Source organism: Echinops telfairi, unplaced genomic scaffold, assembly GCF_000313985.2.
Source record: "Echinops telfairi isolate 266 unplaced genomic scaffold, ASM31398v2 ScPeMD7_31;HRSCAF=116, whole genome shotgun sequence".
Classification (NCBI taxonomy): domain Eukaryota; kingdom Metazoa; phylum Chordata; class Mammalia; order Afrosoricida; family Tenrecidae; genus Echinops; species Echinops telfairi.
Genome location: NW_022103928.1, coordinates 16,495,752 through 16,516,873, shown reverse-complemented (window position 1 = coordinate 16,516,873; position 21,122 = coordinate 16,495,752). Strand labels below are relative to the sequence as shown.

The following is a 21,122-nucleotide window of genomic DNA, read 5'->3' as shown; positions in this document are numbered from 1 at the left end:
TCTCTTTGCAGCCTTCCAATGGCTGCGGGCAGCTCCCGCCTGGTGCTCGGAGAAGCCAGCCACTCTCCAGAGAGATCTAGTGTCCACAGCAAGCTCAGTGACAATGTTAGTGCAACAATTCAATAAATATTTCATAGCTTTTTCCTTAGCTGCTGATGCGATTAAGCAGAAGCCTCATTACGAAAACCTACTTTCGCCTCCTCTTTTATTTATGAGCTTTATTCCTTTACACGGATACACAGGCGAGTCTAGGCAAACCAGAGCCATGAATACAGTGGAAAGAGGAACAAACACTTCAAGGCCACGCCGTCCAATCTTGGTGCAGGTCATCTGCCGGCAAGAGGCTTGGCTCCGGGTCCCCAGTGTGGCAGAGAAGACGGAAATGGAGCTGGGGTGAGGACAGGCCTTGAGAATACAGATCACTGACAGCGACAGTGACATCCAGAGGAAGGTGGACAAAAAAGAGCAGTTGAGGAAAACGAAACAAAACTTGTCCTCAGGTCAAGACCTCCGCCGGGCAATGTGTGTGTGTCTGAGTGGACTGTGGCCCGGGCAGTTAGCAATGGGGAGCAGATCACCAGGCCTTTCTTCCAAGGTACCTCTGGAAAGGTGGACTCAATGTCTAATGTGTAAAGTTAGCAGCCAAGCAGACTAACGATCCACACCAATCAGGGACTTTAAACACAAAGATATGACCCCTGAATCCATTTCTCACCTCTTTAACTAGGCAGCCAAGGAGTGCTGGCGGTACTGTGGGCTAGGCGTGGGGCAGCAAACCACAATGGCAGTGGTTCAAACCCACTAACTGCTCCGTGGGAGAAAGATGAGGCTGTCTGTTCTAATAAACATTTACCGTCCTGCTACCCCTCACAGGGTCCATATGGGTGAGAATCAACTCAATGGCACTGGGGTTTGTGGTAAATTAGCCAGGGCAGCTAATTTAATTTTTAATCACTCTGACCAGCCATCATTTGACTCATTGGATTTTTATTCTTTCACATTGCCCTAGTCATTCTTTAAGGCCAACTCAAATTCATCACCTCTGAAAACCTCGCCTCCTCCCGGGGCCCAAATTAACCGATCCTTCCATTGTAGCCCCATGCATTTTGTTGGTGGCTTGTCATGATTGAATTGTGACCACTTCCCCACCCCCCAACTCGAAATATAAAACTTGGCTAGGGTGTGATTCCCAGTATTGTGTGGTCATCCTCCGCTCTGTGCTCTGACAGAATTGTCCTCTGTGTTGTCAACATATCTAATCTCTGCTCTGGTTAAGGAGGGGACTGGGCTCTGTTAATCATACTTAGGTTCCGTTTGGTCTGCTACCGAGGCAGGCTTAGAGTGCCATGTAACTCCTTTATTCAGGTCACAGGCCTGTCCAATATGAGAGAAGTTGGCCTGCCGTGTGGCCATCACCTCTGATCTCACAGAAGATGCAAGTAAAGTTAAACGTGATGAAAGGCTGGGAGCCGAGTGCGCCCTCTGGGCCTAAAGTTCTTGTGATGAGAAGCTTCTAGAATAGGGGAAGATTGATGCCAAGATATGTGGACCTCTTCCAGGGATGCTGGGGCCACTCACAGTGCTGAAAGGAGACAAGGACCTCTTTCCAGCGTCAACAGCGAGAGACAGCCTTTCCCTGGAACCAGCACCCAAAATTCAGGCTTCCAGCCTCCTGAACGACGAGAATAAATCCTGTTTGTCAAGGCCTGGGGTTCTACACCTTCCTCATGCCATGGCCCTTCAATACAGTTCCTCATGTTGTGGTGACCCCCAACCGTAAAATGATTTTCTTTGCTACTTCATCACTGTCATTTTGCCACTGTTATGAATCAGGCGACCCTTGTGAAAGGGTCATTCTACCCCCAGAGGGGTCACGACCCACAAGTTGAGAACCACTGGCCAAGGCCATCCATCTGTGGTGTATCTGTGACAGCAGCACTGGATAGCCATGACAGCCCCCCCACCCCCAAAAGACAGGCCGTGGTAAGATTATATGAAATAAATGCTTTTGTGTCTACCAAGCATGCACACCTTCCCTAAACAGCTTGCAGACAAATGGAATTTAAAGCACGGACTTTTTCTACAAGCTTCTGGGAGCTCTTTCATAGAGAAAGATAGAGATAAGGAAGAATGACCTCTACCTTCCCTGGGCTCCCATTCAGGATGCTGTTGGCTACCACTGGGTCACTCCTGCCTCCTGGGGATCTCATCCAAGAAGGTGTTCGAACCACTGTGCGCCATAGAAGGTGTTTCAGCCATAGCTCATTAGGTCTTTCTGCTTAGTCTGTGCTAATCTGGAAGCTCCACTGGAGCCTGGTCGGCATCGTAGCGACACACAAAGACACAGAGCAGGCCGGTGGTGGCCGTGCTGGGGTGCACTGGCCAGGTATTGTACAGGGACTCCCACGTGAGAAGCGAGAATGATACTACTGAGCCTCTGCTGCCACTCCCTCCCACTAGAAGTTAGAAACCTGGTTGGTCACATCCTAAGACATCCTAGTGAACAGAGTCGTTTTAAAAATTCACATATCCAGACATTGTTTTTGCTCACCCACGTCTGCCCTTCATGCCATGCAGCTTGATGGGTACGGGCACTTAGAACAAGCCCTACTGCCGCTCTCCCCACAGGCATGCCCAAGCTTGTTGAGCACGCTACCAATCCCCTAGTCAAAGTGACTGAGGAGAACCCTTGAAGGGCGCTCAAGATTTGTATTTCTGCTGCAGAGGGGAGTCCAAGGCCCTGTTTAGGCTTCAACCTAAGTCCGGACCAGCATGGATGCTGTCCAGCATTACAGGGCTCTCCATGAAGGGTCATGGTTGCCATCCTTTCTTAAGGGAACATCTTTGGAAGGAGCAAGGGTATAAGTCAAGCCTTCACCGCATTCCAACCAATATATCTACTTCCCCGCACAATTCCTGAGGGCAGAAACGGGGAGCACAGACCTCAGTCCTCTGGATCTCCAGTTTGCTACTTTCTAAGGCTTTGAAGAAGAGCGTAATCTCTCCAAGGCTCACCCCCTGCCCAGGTTCAGTGTGACCGACAGCTCTAATTTCCTCAGTACCAGGACTCGATTTTTCATCTGAGCATAACAAGCAACTGGAGCAAAGACGACAGCTCCCAGCATCTTCCGCAGGGATAGAGGGAGGGCATTTCTAGCCAAGGAGCTGTTAGCAGTACTGGCTGGGATGTTAGGAAAGTCTCCTGAATGGTAAGTAGATGCTCACTTGTTACCTCCTTTTCTTCCTGCTGCCTAAGCTGATGCAGCGCGGTGCTGCCCTGTGACTTTGCGACACGGAGCAGCGTGCTCCAGTGGACAGCGCGAGGGAAGGAACCTGTGCCTAAGCCATCATGAAGCTGTCAGAGCTGCCCACCGCAGCCACCTCGCAAGGAAAGTCACACCAAAAGAAAAGTAGAAGTAAAATCAAACCCAATCACGCCAGCGCCCTGTCCTTCCATTCCCAGGGGCCCCAACTGCATTAAAACTGATGCGTAAGGCTCGGGGATACTATCAATAAAACTGTGGCCCACAGCCCAAAGTCAGCCCACACCTATTCCGAATGCCTCGTGACCTCATGACACGAGAGTCACTTTTACAGATGAACATTTGCAGTTGGTCTGATGCTATAAACAGTTACTGAACCCCAATAAGGAAAGAGGCACCAAGCTTCTTGAGTTAGTTAATTGTGCCATCCTGGCCGATAATCACATGTGGGGCTAACTGAAAGGCGGAGGGATAAATGGGTGGTGAAGCCTCGCCTTTCTAGTTCTCGGGTCTCTTGTTTTGTGATGGTCGCACCGGGTGCAGCTGCCTTAGCAGTTCCCTGCTTCAGCTTGCAAGATTGACTTCCTACAAGACATCCCCAAGGAGAAGCTACATGGACCTATCCCGATGCAGCCCTGGGTGCTGGAGCAGCCGTGTGGAGACCCCTGCTAGTGCTGAGATGCTTGTTCGTTCACTGACTCAGCGTTCCTCCTGCAGTCGGCATCATTGCCTCTGTTTTGTGAGGTGGAGGACTTTGTGGACTGGTGTTGGGTTAATGGTTTAATGTTGGACTTGTGGGCTTGGGCAGCATTGGGTTGGGATGTTTGCGTGATGCACATTTTCTTTACATAAAACTCTCTCTTATATATGAGTTGCTGTGGATTTGTTTCTCCAAAGTACCTAGACTAAGACTAATACACTTCTCATTAGATTTGTATCACACACACACACACACACACACACACAAAAAGGTATACACAATTATTATCTTGATGTGTTGAATTTCATCAATAAAAGCTTTATAGGACTATGTTGTCTCTAGATCCATAAGTATAAGTACATAAGTCTTGATTTTGCTTCTTGGCGTCAAAACCTAAAATCGTTTGCTCTTGGCCCCTTAAAAAAAAAAAAGATGTTGATCCACAACGTGGTCAAGTCTCAAATCGAGTCCTTGTTATATAAATGACAGCTGTCGTTTAGTTAGATCTGCAGAGAACCCAGTGCAGAAGTTGCTCAATTATTTGTTCATTTTTGTAAGATATTATAATCCTACAGAAAAGCATGGCTTAATTCTTTGTTGACTCGAACAGATAAAAATCTTCCAGCGTCAGCCTCACCCTTTCCAAGCACCTCTCCTCTCTTTCCTAAATTCTTGGTCACCAGGCAAGAAAAGGTAAACAAGAGCCCTAACAAAGACACTGAGAGTGTGCTGTCTGCTCCTGCACGCCTACCTTCCCACCCCTCGGCCATAGGCATGTGTCCTCAGCGCAACCGAATGAAAAGGAACAAAGTCCATTAAGAGAAAGGGGTTTGGAACACCAAGCCCAATTTCCTTTTGATCTCTCTGGAACGTTTGGGTCATATATTTCCCCAGCTAATTCCAGAATTGACGTGTGTAAACTGCCAAGCAGGCACAAAATGAAACCCTGCGCAAGCCACATGCAGGACTCCACCATGCACCACATGCCAGTAACGCTTCATGCATGACCAGACTCAGTTTGGGGCTCTAGAAAGAGTCTCTCATGCATGTGACACCAGGGGCACTCGAGGCACGAGCCCCAGCCCTCCCGAACAAAGGGAAATTACATGGCTCAGTTAAACCAGTGGCTCCCCAGCTTTGGGGCAATGGTGCCAAGTGTTTAGCTGAGACCCAGTTTTCTGCCAGCCTGGCCCACACCTCCAGTCACCCTTCTGCCCCCAACCTTTAGTAAGACACACTCTAATCTATAAGACAGCTTGGCCACTTCTAAATTGGGGATTGTGAAATGGGGCTGTAGCGCCAGTTGAGTGGACAGCCAGATGCAGAAGAAAGGGGACATTGGTGGTCCATCTGGTCTCTTCGTAAAGTAGCCGGGGGAAGACAGGACTGGCATGGCACTGGCCAGGGGATAGTGGGTGAATGTATGAGGTGGCACTGTGTGGGATCATGGGTCCAGGGGTTGCGTCCCTGACTGGGTGGTTATGTCTTAAAAAAAAAATCACCACGTCCAGTCTCAGCCCACTGGATGGAAGTCTAGAAAGAAGTATTCTGGAAAGGGCTGTGGCTCAAAAGACCCCAACAGAGCAAGAGCATGTAAACAAGACCAACGGCTTGAAGGGTGGTGGGCTCATCAGGGAGTGAGGATAGTTCCGTTACATCAGTTTTGATCATAAGTTCTCCGTGTTGCACAGAAAGCAACTAGGTTATATATATGTGTGTATATATATATGTATATGTATATATATATGAAGATATATATATATATATCTTCATTAAAAGTATTATAGACTTGTTTCCCACCAGCATATGTTCTCCCAAAAGTGATGTAGGGAAATACTCTTAGCAGCATTATTTGTAATAGGCCTCACTGGAAACTAACCCACACCCATCCACAATTGAATAAAGACTAGTCTATTTAACAGGGGGTTAAATGATTATTTAACCATATAGCAACTGAAATGAATGATCCATCCACAATTTTATGCACAAAATGACTGGATTTCATCAACAGAATGCTGAGTAGAAGCCAGCTATGAAAGAGTACATATATTTTATAATTCCATTTATGTAAAGCATAGCTAGAAAGATCCTTGAAGGAGAACGCAGAGAGACTTTGTCTCACGTGTTTTAGACTAGTTATCAGATGGTTCAAGCCCTGGAGAAAGAAGTCAGACTTGGTAAAGCCTTCTTCACAGAAAGTCAGTAAAGAACAGGTGACCCTTAAAGAGCGGGGCTGACACAATGGCTACAACGATGGGCTCCAAGAGCAACAATCGTAAGTCTGGGACAGGACTATTGTACATGGGGTTGCTGTGAGTCAGAATGGACTCAGTAGCACCTGACAACAACACAGCATACAAACAGGAGAGATCTATTATGTTAGAAATACGGGCAGAGGATCCCACAGAGGAGTTGGAAATGGGGCACAAAGGTTTCTGGGGTCTCAGTAATATTTACTTCTTGACTTATCATTGGTAACCTAGTTAAGTTCCATTTATAGAATTTCATCAGTCTTAACCCTTATAATATGTTCGCTTTCCTGCGCGCGTGCTTGCGTGCGTGCATGTGCGTGTGTGTGCATTACTTCAATGAACAAGAAAACCCCAAACAGAACTCACTGGCATGGAGTCAATTCCAACTCAGAGCAACCGACTCACAGCAACAGGGTAGAACTGCCTCTGTGAGTTTCTGAGACTGCAACTCTTTACAGGAGTAGAAAGTCTCATCTTTGTCCCAAAGACAAGATGGTGGTTTCAAACAGCTGGCCTTGCAATTAGCAGCCTGATGAGTAACCACTATACCATCATGGCTCCTTCAATGCCATCCTGAGTGTCCCTAAAGCAGAGAGGCAAAGTAAGATAACAGACAGGAGAAGACTGTGTGGAGATGGAGGTAGAGATTAGAGAGATGTGTTTGTAAGCCAAGGACCACTGAGGACCACTGGCAGTGATCAGAAGGAGGAAGAGGCAAGAAGCAGATTCTCCATCAAAAGTCTCCACAGGGTACACTCCACAGTGTACACCTTGTTCTGAAATGAATTTTCACCTCCAGGATTGTGAGAGACTGAATGGCTTGTTTGAAACCACAAAGTTTGCGCTTGTTTGAGACGGCAGGGACTACACTCCCGTCATCTAAATATCCCGGAGCGTCACCTAGACAGAATCTTGTACAACATGGCAACAGGTGCTCCTGTACCGCATCTTGGAATCATGCAGGTTAGGAAACAGGTCATACAGGTTTCTTTCTACCATTTAAAAAATGTTTTGTGAAACTAGATATAAAACACATTTTCCAATTTAGCATTTTTACATGTACACCAATGATATCAAATATATTGATCACATGATGCAACTAGCACCATTATCCAGTGGCAATTTTCCATCACCACGGATATTCAATGCATCTTACTGATCTTATTTTCTTTTGCCTCTCACTCATAAACAGTGTTCTGCATACATTTGCATACTCTAGATACTTCATATAAGTAAGAGCTTATAAAATTTGGCCTTTTGTGATTGACTTTAAAAAAAATCATTTTATTGGGGGCTCATACAACTCTTATCACAATCCATACATTCATCCATTGTGGGTGATTGATTTTTTTAAACTCAGCATAATGCTTTCAAGATTCACATATCAGGACTTCATGCCTCTCTATGGCTCAGTAATGTTCCATTCATGTATATATCACATATTGTTTATCCTTTCCTCTGCTGATGAACATTTAGCCAGTTCCAACTTTTTTCCATTGTAAACAGGGCTACGGTGAACATTGCTATACCTCTCTGTGCTGATATTTTTGCTGGGCATATACATAGCACAAGTCAGGTTCACACACGTACAACCCCATGGCATTGGTGACTTTCTTCCAGCCGTACCACTATTTTCATCCTGCTCCCCTAGTGGTGTGGTCATTATGCATTGGGCTGAGATCCGCCTGGTCAGCATTTTCCAACCGGCAGCAGTGCTGAGGGAGAGACGAGGCTTTCTACTCCGTTACAGTCTTGGAAACCCACAGGGAGTCAGTCACTCTGAGTCCGCATTGACTCGATGGCAGTAAGTTTGGTTTTTTTTGTTTCCCTGCATTGCTTCTGCCCTGTAACATTCCTATCTAATCTTTCAAGTTGATGTTGTCACTCTGATCCCAAATAAATAATTCTTAAGAAACACAATGCGAGGGGTTGTGGGGAGGAGATGAGCCAATCAGGGTGCAGGGTAGCAACGATGAAACATATAATTTTCCTCTAGTTCTTTAATGCTACCTCCCCCCCCCCACTATCATGATCCCAATTCTACCTTACAAATCTGGCTGGACCGGAGGATATACATTGGTACAGATAGCAACTGGAAACACAGGGAATCCAGTATAGATGACTCCTTCAGGATCAGTGGTGAGAGGGGCAATGCCTGGAGGGTGAAGGGAATGTGGGGTAGAAAGAGAGAACCAATGACAAGAATCTAAGTATGGCCTCCTCCCTGGGGGATGGACAGCAGAGAAGAGGGCGGAGGGAAACATAGGACAGGGTAACTTATGACAAAACTATAATAATTTATGAACTATGAAGGGTTCATGAAGGAAGGGGGACCGAGGAGGGAGTGGGAAAATGAGCAACTGATATTAGGGGCTAGAGTGGGAGGCAAATGTTTTGAGAATGATGAGGGCAACAAATGTGCATATGTATGTGCTTGACACAATGGATGGATGTATGGATTGTGATGAGAATTGTACGAGCCCCCAATAAAATAATTTTTTTAAAAAAGAAAGAAACAATGTTTGAGGCACAGATTTTTTACTAGTTAAACCATTCTTTGGTTTTAAGAAGTATCAGGGGATAGTTTGGGCTTTAAGTTTTAGAGATTATTTCATGGTTCAAAGGTTCATCTACTGACCACCCACCCCCCCTCACTCTTGGCTTAGAAAATATGGAGTTCATTAGAATTTGAAATTCTGTTTACATTTCCCCCCTTTTGATCAGGATTCTTCTATAGAATTTTTTATGACAATGTTCCGTAATCGTAGTTGGACACCCTCCAGTTCTTGGTGTACATGTGTCTGAAACACATTTCTTTGTTTCTGGATTTCTCAAATTATTATTGTGCAATATGTGTCTTTTAGAAGAGGATATGTGAATGTAGAGTTTTCAAAACCAAATAGGCTTCAGAGTTGTCACATGAAGAACGCCACATTCTTAGAAATGTTGCGGTATGCCATCCTGAAAGACCCATTAATAAGACCCATACGAGCACAAAGGTGTAGGGAGTTGATAGTTTTGCCAAGCTCATGATTATTTTTCTAAAGACCTCTAAGCAGGGTGTAATAATAATTATGTCAAGAGTTGGGCTGGATGACATCCAACGGCCCTTTGAAAGCTAACCGTCTCTAATTTTGCCCAGGACAGACATTGCTAATCAATCACAACACTGTCCCATTAAGCTCAGAAAGTGTGTCCTAATCTTTTTCAGCCAGAACTCCAGGCAAATAAAAATTCTGTACTATGCCTGTCCTAATAGTTCTATGAAAAGTCCAAATACATAGAATAAGGCTTGTGCATTTTCAGAGATGCATTTATCATTCATTTCCCCATCAATATCTGTTGACCTTTCCCCCCTGATTCTAGAACTTACAAAACTTTGGTGTCTGTGTGAATGCACTGCAAGAAGCATTCTGGAAAGTGTCATTGCAGAGCAGTGGCCAGTAAACTTGCTCTGCAAGGAGCCAGGTAATAAATGCCAAGTTCAGCCACTGATCTCTGCTGCACAGAAGCAGTCACAGCGACACAAAAATGAATGGGTATGAAGATGGTCCAATCAGGGCGGCCGAATTTCCAGTTTAATTTGAATTTCAGATGCATGCTTTTCTGTTTGAAGTATCTCCCATAAACTATTTGTTTATATGCAATTCCAACGTAACTGGGGCTCCTGTGTTTTATTTGCCATAAAAGACAATCCTAGTTCTAATAAAACTAACAAAAAAAGAAGGTCTCCAGAAATAGGATTAAGTCATGGGTCCTGGCCTTTGGGAGCAGAGGTAGGAGGAAGTTGGAGGTCTTATATCCCCGGCTCTACCTTTGTTCTCTGGGCAGAATTTGTCTCTAATGGATTAAAAGCCAAACATGTTTACTGCCCTTTGAGCTCCAAAGCCACTCATGGGAGTTGTAGTTGATCTTAAAAACCCTTTGTAGCCCAAGTCCCGGAGCAGCTGCATCTGATCAGAGTTTGGAAACTCGCAGCCTTCAAAGAGAACCATTAGCTGGGGGTGCAAGTTTAAAAAGGCGATGAAACACTAATGCCTTGCTCCTACTGCAAAAACACCCTATGCCCTCCTCCAAGGGCTCACAGACCGGGGACACCATCACTGACCTTGTTTTTACAACAAAGCAGCGGAGGGTCAGCGTGGTAAGCATGAGGGCTCAGTGGGGTTGAACAGCGTATTAGCCTCCCCAGGCCCCAGGAGAGAAGGAGGAGATCAGGAAAGGAAGAGAATGAGTGGTCAAAAGAATTTAATCATTTTTAATTAGCTAACAATTTTCTGGCAGATGCTGTATCAGACACCGGGCCAGGCTATGATACATCCATCAAAATAGATAGTGGGGGGTCCTGAGGAGGGGCAGGCACTGTGCTCTTTGACACAGGAACCAATGCCTTCAAAGGAACCAAGAGGGAGCAGGCTTTTATTTATTTATTAAAAATATAAATAAATAAGACATATCCAATCTTACTGAGTGCTTTGGAGAAACGTTAATAAGGAAACATGGCAGAAAAACAAAAGCCTGTAGTGAGGCAGTAGATGGAATCAAGGCTGGGCAGGAAGTCCTTTAGGATGAATGGCATGTAACAAGCGGCTCAGTGATGGGTAAGGAGCCCTGATAGTACAGTGCTAGTCCTTGGGCTGCTAACTGCAATGTCAGCAGTTCAAAACCACGAGCTGCTCCATGGGAGGCAGTCAGGTCTTTCGATGCCCATAGAGTTGAAGTCTCAGAAACTCACAGGGGGCAGTTGCACCCCATCCTGCAGGGTCTCTGTCCTGCAGGGTCTCGAAGAGGCTGCATCGACTAGCGCAGGCAGTGATTTTTCTTAAATCAGTGATGGGTAGGTGTAAGCCAAACAAAGTTCTATGGCAAGAGTACTCCAAGAAGAAAGATTAGCAAGCACAAAGGCCCAGGATGCAGGCGGGAACTTGGGCACAGAAAGGCCAAGTGTGACTGCAGAGTACTTACTCGTGGTCAAGGGGAAGGGGCTCCCTGTGCAGTGGCTCGGGGAGAGGGTCACAGTAAAGCGCTGGGATTGTGTTCTTACTGCAATGGGAAGCTGGTGGACAATGTGAAACAGAGATTTAAGCCGAGGAAACACTAGCTGTTTGTGACCCGATTTATGAAATAATCAAGGAAGCTGAGAGAAATGATGGTGTCTTAGATTAAAGCAGGTGAGCTGTGGTGCTGTTTGGAATAAATCTTTTCTTTCATATTTCTTTATTGATATGTAATTCCCTTATGAAGGTGAAGTATTTGTTCTGCTAACTGAAAGGATGGTGGTTCAAACCCACCTACCACCTCTGTGGTCAAAAGGCCCGGTGGTCGGCGGCTATAACGATGACAGCTTAGAAAGCTTTATGTAGCAAGTTCTACTCTGTTACATGGGGATGCATTGAGTGAAAAAGGACTCCCTGGCACCCAATCACAATTACAAGTGACATGCGGTGAAAGGATAGCCCTTACAGTATTTTGACAAATGCTCACACCCATGAGCCCACCCCCTATCACGATTCAACACATTTTCATCACCCTGCAAGTTACCCTGTGTCCTTTTCCGGTCCGTCCTCCCCCTGTCCCTTTCTCAATTTGAGATTCACTTTTTTTAGGTTGAACTAAGAGCTGAAAGGACTTCCTGCCATTGGAATTGGACATGGGAGTCTGTGGGAAAGAAAACGATTGAAGAAGATTCCAAACATCGTAAGACCAAGCAACTGGGTGAGCAGAGGTGCAATTTGCTGACATGGTTATGACTTGGGGAGAGTACTAAATCTTGAATCATGCTTTGATACATTTAGTTTAAGAAGTCCATACAACAAGTCTATTGAAATATACATATACGTACATACATGTGGGCTTCAAAAAGTTCATGAAGAAATTTCATTATCTTTCAATTCTATTTTTCCATAAACTTTTTGAAGCCTCCTCCTGTTTGCCTCCCTGCCTGCCTGCCTTCCTTTCCTCCCTTCCTTCATCTCGAACTCACAGAGAGGTCCAGTCAGAAGATGTAACTTTGGGAATTATGAACAACATTTACAGCAATATACTGAACTAGCAAGGAAGCAAACAGATTAAAAGAGCGAGAAGAGGAAAGTCCGGGGTCAGGACAACTTTGAACAAAGTGGTAGAGAAGACAGAGCAGCACACAAGACTGAGGCAGACAGACGACCAGGAAGATGAATCGGAGCTTCTAGGAGAAAGAAGAAAAGTGCACAACGGAAAGAATGGTCCACTCAAAGATTTCTGGCAGGCAGACGCCCTGGGAATTGGTCCTCCTGTTTGAAGTTTATCTTAAGGTCCACATTCCTGGTTCTCTAGCAGCATTCTCACTTCCTCGGTTCTGGTCCAATACACCACATGTGCAGCCACCACCTACCTGTCGGTGGAAGCTTGTGTGTTGCTGGGAACTGAACAGGTTTCAGCACAAAAACCAGACTAAGATGGACTAATAAAGAGGGTATCTCCTTCTGAAAGTCAGCCAGTGAAAACCCAACAGATCACAAAGGTCCAACTCTTAATGAACCACGGGACGGTGCAGGATGAGGCAGCATTTTATTCCATGATGCATGGGATCGCCATGCATTGGGGCCAACTCTATGGCCACTAATAACAACAACACTCTGTAGGACAGAAGCCATTATTGTTTCTATCTTACAGAGAAGGACATGGAGAAACAGATATCTAAGCACCAGCATTTGATGTTTACCAGCCTCCCTCTAAGTGCATACTGCAGCACATGAACAGGTGCGCCTGAGAGGAAGGTCTCAGGGCTCATCAGCACAGAACATGCAAACATCACCAGGATTCTCAAAGCCTTTACTAAGCTAGTGTGCGTGAGAATCCTCAAGAGGGAGATATAGCATATCATTTCCCAAACATAGGAGGAACCTCGTTTTGTTTTTGTCTTCCATTTTTCATTTTAGTAAAATTCACCAAGCAGGTGTTCCCTGGAACACAGAAAGAGAACCGCTTGTAGAAAGCCACAGGATCAAGTCGTGAAAATGTGTTTGAGCCAAGTCCAAAGCGCTGTCACAGACGTGATGTCACTTGTACCCCACGGAGAAAGGGTTGCTCTGAACACTCCAGCTTACAGATAATGAAGGCAAAGCTCACGGGGTTAAATGGGTTGTCCTGCGTCACAATCCTGCAGCAATGAAAGCAAGAAAAAGCAGCACTAGTCCTGGTGCCCGGGAGAGAGGGAAATCAGGCCATGCTGAGGGAAGATCAGGAAAGGCATGTAAGTGAGGCTGCTGTTTGCTCTTTTACAATGTTCCCTTTGCATGTGCTTCCACTGAGCGGGCTCCAAGGGGAGCGTTAGTACAGGGGGTGGGCGAAAAGGAGCTGTGGGGGGGCTCAGCTCAAGGACATAAAGAAAAGGCTTCTTGTGTGTGCGAATTGCAGAGGGTCTCACGGGCAGATCCTGTGGATGTGTATAAACTTAAAAAAAGATACGGCACAAGAAACTGAGGAAGGACCCATCACAAAACACAGCGTTGTGGTCAACATTCCAAAAACCAGGTTGAGGTGGAGAGGATGAAGAACAAACAACACCCAAACTAGTGGCTGGGCTGAGTCACTTCCAACTCCTGGGGACCCCGTGTGTGTGAGGCTGGAACTGCGCTCCACAGGGTTTCCAAGGACTGGGTTTGGGGAAGTCCTTGGCCAAGGCACCTTGGGTGCAATCAAACACCCAGCCTTTCATTTAGGAACCGAGCATGTCAATCTTTGTATCATTCCCCTCAGGAATTAGGGGGTTGGATGATAAGGACCTCATGAATAAATTAATCTTTTATAAAAAATCATTTTATTGAGGGCTGATACACTCTTATCCAATCCATACATCCACCGTATCAAGCTCATTTGTAAATTTGTTGCCATCATCATTCTCAAAACATTTTTTCATGTCTTACACTGTCCGATGTCTCCCTTCACCCATTTTTCTGTTGTCTGTCCCCCAGGGAGGGGGCTATATGTAGATCAATGTGATCTGTTCCCCCTTTCTACCCCACCTTCCCTCCATCCTCCTGGTATCAGTACTCTCATTATTGGTCCTGAGGGGTTTATCTGTCCCGGATTCCCTGTGTTTCCAACTCTTATCTGTACTAGTGTACATCCTCTGGTCTAGCCGGATTTGTAAGATAGAATTGGGATCATGATAGTGGGGGTCGGGAGAAAGGAAGCATTAAAGAACTAGAGGAAAGTTGTATGTTTCATCAGTGCTATACTACACTCTAACTGGATCATCTCCTCCCTGCGACCCTTCTGTAAGAGGATGTCCAGTTGCCTACAGATGGGCTTCGGGTCTCCACTCTGAACTCCCCCTCATTCATAATGATAGATTTTTTGTTCTTTGATGCCTGTTACCTGATCCCATCAACACCTCATGATCACACAGGCTGGTGTGCTTCATCCATGTGTGCTTTGTTGCCTCTCAGCTAGATGGCCGCTTGTTTATCTTCAAGCCTTTAAGACCCCAGATACTATATCTTTTGATAGCCAGGCACCATCACCACATTTACTTATGCACCTGCTTTGTCTTCAGCGATCATGTCAGGAAGGTGAGCATCATGGAATGCAAGTTTAATAGAACAATGTGGTCTGGTATTGAGGGAGTACTTGAGTAGAGGCCCAATGTCCATCTGCTACCTTAATACTAAACCTATAAATTTATTTCCCCATCGTCATATATCAATATATTTACATATGTACATATCGGTATTAAGACCTCTATAAATGCCTTTGCCTCCTACTTCTTTCCTCTATTTCCTTTTACTTTCCTCTTGTCCCACTATCATGTTCAGCCTTCATTTGGGTTTCAGTAATTCCTCTCGGTTACATTGCCCTTGAACAAACCCTACCAGGCCTCCTACACCCTCCTCGCCATTGATTGTGGATCACTTGTTCCCATGTTATTCTGGGCATTCTTGGGTTTCTCTTCTTTTCATATAAACCAAGGCAAATCCGCTATTGTTAGTATTAGCACCTCTACCTTCATGCAGTCTCCCCTAAATCCCACCATGATAGACTGCAGAAAAGGAGTCCTAGAGTAAACTAGAGGGTGCCCCGCTACATCTCCCAACCACTGACTGGGCTCACAACAGAAGGCCCTGGACACAGTGGGAGAAAAATGTAGGGACAAAATTAAAAATCATCAACAAGATCCGACGTACTGCTCTGATAGAGATGGATGGAGCTCTCGAGACCATGTTCCTCAGATGATTTTAAGATGAAAATGAGTAAAAATTAAAGTATGTCTCAAGAGAGAGAGCCAAAGGTTCCACCTGAGATGGATGTGACTTAAAATGCAGATTTCCAAGTCTTGCCCTTCAAAGCTGGAAGGAATCACCCCTTTCAGCCAAACAATCGGCAGGCCTTTCAGGCAAACAATCCCATCCTTGAGGAATGTGCTCCTCCTCAGAGCAAACAGCCACAGGAGACCAAAAGGGCAGCATCTGAGGCACAGCAAAGCTCCTCCGGAAGCAGCCAGGAGGCAGGGAAGATGAGCAAACGGACATGGGTGAGTGCTGTTACACTGAGGGGATGGCAACTGAGGGCACAAGACAAAATGCGCCTAAATGACTGAACGGGAAGCTAATTTGCTCTGTGAACTTTCGCCCAAACCACAGAGACATGTGCTACTGTTAAGAGAAAATGGTTTCCTGCTGAATGCCAGCATCTTTGGTAAGGGACCTGCAAAGGGATGAGGGAGGGGACTTGCTTCTTAAGAGAAGATCCTCACCCCACTGAGAGTACCCTGCTGGAGAGCACGGGCTCCGGTCCTGCCCAGGCACAGGCTCAGGTGCCCCGACTGGCCACTGAATACTGACAGGGATTGTGGACGTACCCCATATTACCCTTCCTCACCTATAAACTGGGGACGATGGTAGCACGGACCCCATTAAGTTGGGATGATTTCAAGAAGATAAAAAAAGAAAGCCCAACCCAAGCTCACTGCCATGGAGTCAATGCTGACTCACAGCGGCCCCCTGTGGATTTCCTAGCTGATAACTGTTTATAGGAGTAGAAAGCCTAGTCTTCAGCTTGCGGGGCTGCTGGTGGTTTCGAACTGCCCACCATTCAGATCGCAGCCCAACTCTTAACCACTACACCACCAGGGCTCCTTCCAAGATGATAATGACAAACATCAACGGATGTCTCAAGAGAGAGTCCAAGGTTCCACTTGAGATCCATCTTAAAATACAGATTCCCAGGTCCTGCCACAGACCCTCTGAAACAGGCTCTCTGAGGGTTTTCTTTCCTCTTTCCCCCCACACCATTTATTGGGAACTAATATATATATCATATTGGTCCATAGTCAGTATCATCCCCCACCCCCTCCTGTGAAGGGTATTCCTATGCACAAGTCTGAGAACAAACGAGAAGACATTTGGCCAGTGTTTCGCGAAAGCTCGGCAAGTGAAAGAAGATCCAGGCATCATTCGATATTAGTATCATCTCCAGTACCCACAGAGGAGACTTGTTGTCCAGCCTAGACGACACAGGGCTCAAAGTGAAAACTTATCTCAGGTCCAACTCAACAGTCCACAGAATCCAGACTCAATTGTGGGAGTGGAGTAGGAGATCAGGGAATAATTATAGCAGTCTGGTGAGTACAAAGTAGCCTTTTGCAAGATGTTCTCAGGGAATCAAGTATTCTTTTTTATTTATCTGTTTATTTTTAATAAGAAGTAGCAGGCGCAAACAGTCACAGACCTGACAGGCAATGCCACACGTGCACGCTTTGTGGATTGGCACCTTGCCTGGAAAGGGGCTTCAGAAGAGGCAGACCTTCGCGCTGGGTGCAGTGATTCCTATATTCAAGGTGGCTGTTAGAAGCCATACATAAAGCAATTCACAAAGGCCTGTGGGGTAAACCTGAAGGCAAATCAGGCCTGAGGTTTCCCAGGCATTCAGTCCCTCCATACGCCCCTCCATCCCAGTGCTCAGCACCTGGATCTGTTCCGTCCTCCGCCCCTACACCGTCCATTCTTCTGGACGATGTCCAGATACAGTCTTTGCAAAAAGCAGTCTTCCTCTGCATGTCACCCAGGGGAGAGGCAGGGTATTGAAACAAGATTGCCCCACCCTCCACCCCAAGTCTCCTCCCAGAGGAGGGAGGCAAACTCCTGCATGGTAATCAAATGCTAAATATCCTGGAAGAGAGCCCCTTGCCAGTTCAATCTTGAGAAAGTGAAAAATAAAACAAGGGAACTTTCTGGGAGCATGGTATTTAAACTCACTGTGCAGTTTCTAGAAAGTTTCATGCCATTCCACTAGCATAACCACTCTGTGCTTGGGCAGGCAAGAAATGATTCCCCGCCCCCCCCCCCCCCCCCCAACCTGACCCAATTCTACCTTACAAATCTGGCTAGACCAGAGGATGTACACTGGTACAGATAGGACCTGACATCAACTTGATATTCACTCAAAGCTCCCAGCTGGGAAGTGCTTGATGTGACTGAGGTGCCTTACAGGACAAGGAACTTGGGGAGCCGGACAACAACACGGAGATTTGCTTTCCTAGATGATTAAAACCACAGATCTCTGGAAGCAAAACTCCCCCCAACAGCACGTGAGCCCCTCAGCTCCTCATGGTCTTGTAACCGCCCATTCTCTGCACGGAAGAAGCCCAGCCCTTCTCCCTTGCCTCCTCTGCCAACAGCGCTATAAAGACCATCCACACCACCACCAACTTGGTGAGCACCAGTCAAACCCCCCACCTCTCTCACTCCCCCAGACAGCTCAGTCCCTCTGGGCAACAATCCTGGCTTAAAGGAAATCTTGGGGAAAGGAGCCAAGAGTTTTTCCTACAGAAGAAAAAGGGAGGAGGGCCATGGGGAAGCAGGCCTGATAAACTGTCTCAAGAAGAAGTTCTGTCTCCGAAAGCTCAGGAAGGATGCCTGAGACTTGTTCCAGTTACTTCACTGTAACTGAGACACCCCCAAAAAATAAACAGGAGAAAACGCAAAGGCTGGTTGATGGAGGAGCTGGAGCAGCCAGGAGAGGTAGCGGGTATGGCTGCAGAAGGATTGCTTAGTAACAGAGCTTTCTTGTATTACATCCAGAGCTGTGTACCATCTGAGGCTGATTCAGGAAAATACTCAAATCTCCTGGTAATTTCCTGCAGACAGGACGTTTAATCATCTCCAAGCCTCCACCGCAAAAAGAAAAAAAAAAAAGAAAGAAAAAAAAAGCCAAACCAAATGATTCACACTCTTAAAACGAATCTGCCTTCGGAACAAGAACTGTTTTCTGCTTTTGAAAAGCAGCCACAGTTTGTTATTCTAACAAAGTGTTCCTTTCCTCCAAACAGAAATAAAAGGCGCTTAAGAAGGGCTTGTGCTGCTCTCTGTTCTGCATTTCTTGAAACTTCCATCCACTCAACAGCCTCTCCTGGCAGGTTCTCCGAAATCCAGGGAGAGCAGGGGAGTCAGGGGCTGCGAACACAGCATCAGTTTTCTAAGCCTCCCTCCTCCCACGTTTTGCCCCCACCCCCCCCACAGATGTTTTATAGTAAGACGAGTATAAATTCTTCCTGCTCAGCTCACTTGACACCTTTATCTGAATTGCCCAACGGCTGGCGATGGATGGTTTGGGTTTGAAGAGGATTGGCCCCATCCTCCCCAGGTGGTATTTGGTCCCCTCTGTATACACAGGGCCATGTCCATCTCTAATTGCTCGACAAGTTGCACAAATAAGAACATCTGCTTGCAGAAAGCAGGAACCCAGAGTATACAAATGATTCACACCACCTAAACAACGGCCCAGCGAGGCCAGCCCACAGAACAAGGCTGCTCCGAGCCAAAGCCATTTCAGATGGGCGGAAATGGAGCTTGGCACTCGGCGAACATCAGCATTGGCTCCAATATTGGACGGCATTTCTTCCAGCTGCCTCATCTTTGGGGAGGGGGGCAAACACCAAAAAACTAAGCCCTGACCCCCGTCTTTGGCTCTCAACTTCTTGCTTAGGTACATCCTGGTGAACAGATTGGGGTGGGGGTGGGGTGCTCAGTGGAAAGGTCATCTTTTAAGTAAATCTATGTGCCCTCCCCCGACCCTCCCCCACCCCATCACTCCAGATTATTTTTGTTGTAACAACACCCAGGACATAGCTGCCCAGACACCGGGAAGGTGTATGGTCCCAGTCTCCCCAGGGGCTTCATCATTCTCTCAGCAGCTGAGACAGAGTTGGAAACCAGGGAGTGCTGGGTTCCAAAGCCCACCTCAAAGCCTTCTCCATAATCAGACTCCCCAACGCAGAGAGGGGCCCCCCCCTCCCACCCAAAGGAAATAAACGCGCACACCAGGGTTGTTTGATTTAGAGAAATCCACCAAGGAGAGAGGAAATGAATTTTAACAGCCCCCAGAAAATAAGCGATCTTTCCATGTTTGGGGATGGAGTAGAAGCTCAAAATGCAGACATGGGTTAGGAAGAAGAAAAAGACCTTTTGTAAGGCAGATCTTACTGTCGACATTCGGAAATAGTCTTGATACTTCAAGGGAAACCAGTAAGTAGGTCAGTTGCAATAAGTGAAAATGTAACTCTTTCATGGAAATGCATTATAACAGAGATTTTCACAACAATCGTATGGAGAAAAGTTCAAATGTTTCCCAAGAAGCCTTTTAGACAAGCATGCCGTCGTATATTAATATTACTCTTGGGTCATCAAGGGTCTGCGCGAAGTCTTGCGGACAGACCAAAACGATCCCAAGGTCCCGTTCTGTCCCTGGAGCTCACAACATCTGTGTGGCAGCGCAACCGCCACCTCCCTACCCCCTCTCCCCGGTTAGCTTCCAGGTTCAGGCTCCCTTTTCCAAAGGAGAGTCGCGCCGACCAGGAGCAAACGCGCCCCTGCGCCCCGCTCCGTGTGCTCCCTGCGCGTCCGGCCGAGGGTAGGTACTTACCGGGCTCAGTCTTGCATTGCTCGGCAGTCGTAGTCCCTCCACTGGGGCCCTGAAACCTGGCTAGGGAAGTGACTACAGGGGACCTGGAGGCGCGGAGGGAGGGGGTACAACTGCAGCTAAGGAGTCCAGAGGGGCATCGGCTGCCCACTGCCCGGAGCCCGAGGGGGCCCTTTAGGGGCCATCTGCCAAGGGGGGAACATTCCCAGGGGACAGCCGCTGCTCTGCAGGCACGCAGCTCCAGCCCCAGGAAAACGGCGCAGGTCCCGGAGTGAGAAGCTCCCAGCTCTGGGGCTGCCTCCCAGCTGCTTAAAGAGACGCCTCCCCTCCCCTCCCGCTCTGCTTATTGGTGAACATTACCAGCCACAGGCCAATCCTAAACCTGTTCCCAAATTGAGATTTCAATCGAGGGAGCTACTGCTTTAAAATTAGAAAGGGCTGAGGCAGTTGATGATGGGGGAGGTGGGGGTGGGGGAGGGAGGACCCCTTTCTGAAGCAGCAGGGTCCAGGCTCTCTGGCCCATGTGCACTGGCGCTGAGAGCTAGCGGTGGCTATATCATGCGGTGCCCTGCACAGGGGGAAGAGAGGGGGCATGCTGAGCCCTCCCCTCCCCTCCCCTCTACCGCCCCACAACTTCCTCTCATTCTTCAAGGATCACCCAGTTCCTTCCAGGACCCCTACCCTTGGGAAGGGCCTCCAAGCTCTGCACTTGCCCCTAAGTCCCCTGTTAATGCCCATTGTAGCGATGCATCCTACGGGATTTTGTTTGCTGTTTGACTGGTTTCTCCCTTTACACTGTAAACTCCACCAGGCAGGAATGCTGACATCTGTTCTCACAGATAACAATGGCTGGCATACTGTGAACATTTATTCACTGATTGAATGAATGAACGCATAGTGAAATACACCCTATTGGCTGTGACCTTCCGATGAATGCTCATTAAGAAGATGTAGCCAACCACAGCCTTCTGCAAAACCGGATTCTCACAGTTGAAGCTCTGATACTAT

At 46.9% G+C, this 21,122-nt stretch overlaps 1 protein-coding gene across 1 annotated transcript in view; it reads right to left on the bottom strand.

Moving 5' to 3' along the window:
* The window catches only part of PRICKLE2 (prickle planar cell polarity protein 2), a 181,002-nt gene extending 160,664 nt beyond the window's left edge, over nt 1-20,338 (bottom strand). Inside the window, exon 1 of the mRNA XM_045289881.1 lies at nt 20,118-20,338. The gene's annotated coding sequence lies outside the window, so the exon portion shown is untranslated. The remainder of the gene's footprint in view (nt 1-20,117) is intronic.
* Between the last annotated feature and the right edge of the window lie 784 nt (nt 20,339-21,122).